Genomic DNA, 3,800 nt, shown 5'->3' with positions numbered 1-3,800 from the left:
CTGTGTTTTAGCAGACAGTTTCCATTGCCCCCCCCACCCCCCTGTTCGTTTTATTCTTGTCTGGTATATTCTAAACGAAGAGTGGAGGGAGAAGAAGCATAGAGGCTTGGTAGCACAGTATCTGCCGGGCCATGGGTGGTGAGTCAGCACCCGTAGCTGTGCTGTCTGTGTCTCTAGTTGCAGCGGCTATAGTGGGCCGGGTGGTGAGAACAGGAGAGTGATCCTCTGTCTGCTTTTTGGCTGGCAGAGGACCTTGGGTCACCAGCTGGGAGTACACTTCAGTTTGCCCCAGGTTGAGCACCACTTGTTGGGTTGTGGTCCAGTCCATTCTGCCACAGGGCATGGCCTCTTGCGGAGGCGGGTCAAGGGGAGTTTGACTGTGCTGTTTGGACCCGTGATCTGGCAGTGGTAAAGTGCAGTCTAAGGCATTGGAAGGCCGGAGCTGGCTCCTCTCAGGGTTCACTGCCCCACATCTGAAACCTTTAACCCAAAAGCTTTCAGGATTCCTGTAAATGCTTGTTCTCCCTAACAGGAACACCTAAAACAACGCTCATGCCTTTCAACCCCAAATTTTCAAGCTTTTAAGTTCATGGAGAACCAGGCTTCCTCTCATGGTCCATGGTCCCACAAAGAACCAACTGGGGAACAGGACCTTAGCATCAGAACCACCTGTACCTTTATATTTTTAAGATTTACTTCATTTTTGTTTATGTGTATGTGTCCTCTCCATCTCCGTCCCGCAGAAAGGAGTGACACCATGATGTTCTTCTCAAAGTGGTTTATTCAGGAACCTTACAACATGCAAACAGGAATCTTTCTTTTCTTTTTTTCTCCCCCTCCCAGCCCCCGAGCACACTCCCTTATATCCTCCCTCAACTCCGCCTCCTCAGTCCAGACAGCGTAATCTCAGTTCACAGGTCCACGTCACATGGCCTGATCTTGCGTCATGGTGCGCCTGCGCAGCTCTCACAATGGACGTGGGTAGTTTCAGGTGTGTGAGGAAGTCAGGTGCTAGTCATGAGACTTAGCTGCAGTCCCGGGCGCCATCTTGGGACTGCCGCCACACCCGCTCCCCACATGTATGCATGTGTGTCTATGTGGAGGTATGTGCACATGAATGCGGTGGCCTGTGGAAGCCATAATAAGGCAACAGAGTCACAGACGCTTGTGAGCAGCCAGATACAGAGAGCTGGGAAACAAGAGTCGTATGTGCTCTGTCCTTCATCCTCTAAATGTAATTGGTGTTATAGGCAAAGAAGCTTAATATTGTTGTTCAGAGTCAAGTACGGATGTATGGTGGAGATTCGGGTGGGGGCTGCATCTGATACGACACTGTTCCATAGGGGTTTGTCTTGTTTAGATATTTTGCCAGCTTGACAAACTAGCTAGAGGCTCTAGAAAGAAGAACCTCAACTGAGAAAAGCCCTGTATCACACTGCCTGCAGGCAAATCTGTGGGGGCCTTTCCTTGACTGATGGTTGACAGAGGAGAGTTCAGGTAACTGGGAACAGTGGTGTCTCTGACCAGGTAGCATTAGGCAAACAATGGGGAACACTCCAATAAACAACACTTCTCTGAGGCTCTGCTTCAGTTTTAGCCTCCATAGTGCAGCCCTGCTGGGGTTCCTGCTCTGACTTCCCTCAGTGATAGGTTGTAGCCCGGGAGTTGTAAGGTGAAGTTCTCTCAAAGCTGTGCTTGGTCATAGTGTTTATCACAGCAATAGAAACCAAGTCAAAAAGAGTATATGTGCATAGTACATGCAGTTAAAGGGGCCAGGCTGCTTAGAGCATTGTTAGAAGGGATGGTGTACGTGTAATTAAAACCAAATAGGATTTCAGACTGTAGTCTCTCCTATGCTTGCCTGCCTCATTGGTTAGGGAAGCTGAAGGTGGAAAGTAATCCTCCTTGGAGCTGCTACATGCTGAATGAGTAGGGCAGAAACAGTCTCTCCTATTCTATCCCTAAAGCTGTTCTATCTCCTGGGGCCCTATTGGAAAATATCCATAAAATTTCTCAGCTTGCTCATTCAGGGTTGAACAGATGTCTCCCTTTGCCATGATCACATGACAGTCTTTTTCTGTTCCAGATGGCAGCTGTTGTTGAAGGACCATTTGGAAATTGACCTGTTGGTTCCGAAAAACAAAAACAAAAACAAAAACAAACAAAACAAACAAAACCACTGCTACCATGGTAAGGAGTGCCGACAGTGTTCAACTTGACCAAAAGACTGTTGTCCAGATTACCAATCACTCCAGTCCCTTGGAGGGCTTGCTGATATGCCCTTGGACCTCTCCAGACTTATGGATTAAAAACATTAGAAGAATAAACACCAACATTCCTCCTGGAAACATATGCAAGTTCTCTCTTGTTCTGCAATGAGTAGGTCTTAGACTCTCCTATTTTAGAGGACTGCTCCTTCTGGGAAGTCTAATTGATATTGAATTTGGGCTAGCTACTTCAGTGTTTTGCATGGCCCTGGTGGTTTCTTTTCGCCATTGCTTGTGGACATACAGTTTTATCTCCCATGCCCCAACTACCAAGATACCTTTCCCAAGCAAGCTACTCAGAGCCATTACCTGTGAAATCAGAGGTGCCTATGAACATGGATATTTTGTGTGCTGGGAGAAGCAAACAGACATTTTCCCAAGTCACAGAAATATTTGCTGTTGCATAGTCAGACAAGCAAGTGTGCCTCTGAAATGTGATAATATTAAAAAGACTGATTGACTATAAATCTAGTAGAGGTCTTATGAATCAGGCAGCTTGGATCAGAAGTGTAAGGTTAAAGGCAAGGTCCTCTCAGGATCTGCATGTGAACAATGATTTTGAGGCCAATAAGTAGAGTTTCAGGTATCAAGTTGAACACACTCTTTCAGGTTTAGCTTTGTAGGGTTACTCCTTGTACTGACAAATTGGTACCAGGCCAAGGGGAAGTCTAGGTTATTTGGGCTATATTTGATCGTCTAGCCTTTGAAAATATGAGACACCTCTTTTAGGATCCCATAGGAACCAAGAGAACTTGTGCTATTTAGTGATGGGGAAACAATTATTTTTAGTAGACTTTTATAAGAAGGGAGTTCAAACTGGTCAGGTGTGGGTCTTCCCCAGGAGAAACCTGAACTGACCTGCCTCTAAGATATCAAGATAGCAGGATCAGGGGACAATATAAAAGAGAAAATTCACCAGAGGATGTAGTTCTGAGTCTTCAAGTGCAAGCCCTGAGGAGTAGTTACCAGCTGAGGGCTTAGACAAGCAAGAAGAATCTGTAGAAACTGTTAAACAGGCTTTCTATGTAGGGAACAGAACCCATCTTTGTGTAGGAAGATAGGGAATTTAATAGATCAGCCTCAGGCTGGATGTGTGAATTAAAGCCTGTGGTAAGGAAAACATCGACATTTTGGGTTAATTCCGAAATGGACCATTCATCTGTGTCTGTGACCTAGGCAATTATTCATAAATAATTCAGTCTTAAAGTTGTTAATTCCAGGAACTTGAACATGGGTGGAAAAGCTCGTGGTTATAAATATATTAAGATAAAATTTAATACAAAGAAAAGTCCCTGGTGTGACATTAGAAGACAGAGAACTTCCAAAGATGCCACTGGGTTCATTTTCTGTTGGCCACATTTTGCTGGATATGTAGCCTGAATTTTATCCAGTGAGACTGACTACCTTGGAAAAAACCCTAAATTTTCATTTTTAGGTGTTTAAGCAACTGGGATTGATTCTAGATTCGGGATTTGGGGCATATGTCCACTTCGTTTAGCTTTAGGACCCCTGCTGGTACTGACCCGTGCAGTT

General features: G+C 45.2%; 1 long non-coding RNA gene across 1 annotated transcript; it reads left to right on the top strand.

Moving 5' to 3' along the window:
• Positions 1-980: 980 nt before the first annotated feature.
• LOC134483973 (uncharacterized) lies at positions 981-2,348 on the top strand. The gene is made up of 2 exons (XR_010061209.1): positions 981-1,103; positions 2,087-2,348. It is a non-coding gene; the product is annotated as an uncharacterized LOC134483973 (long non-coding RNA).
• The last annotated feature ends 1,452 nt before the right edge of the window (positions 2,349-3,800 follow it).

The sequence above is a fragment of the Rattus norvegicus genome, chromosome 1 (assembly GCF_036323735.1).
Source record: "Rattus norvegicus strain BN/NHsdMcwi chromosome 1, GRCr8, whole genome shotgun sequence".
NCBI lineage: Eukaryota > Metazoa > Chordata > Mammalia > Rodentia > Muridae > Rattus > Rattus norvegicus.
Note: the sequence above shows the minus strand (reverse complement) of the source record. Positions and strands in the feature narration are given on the sequence as shown.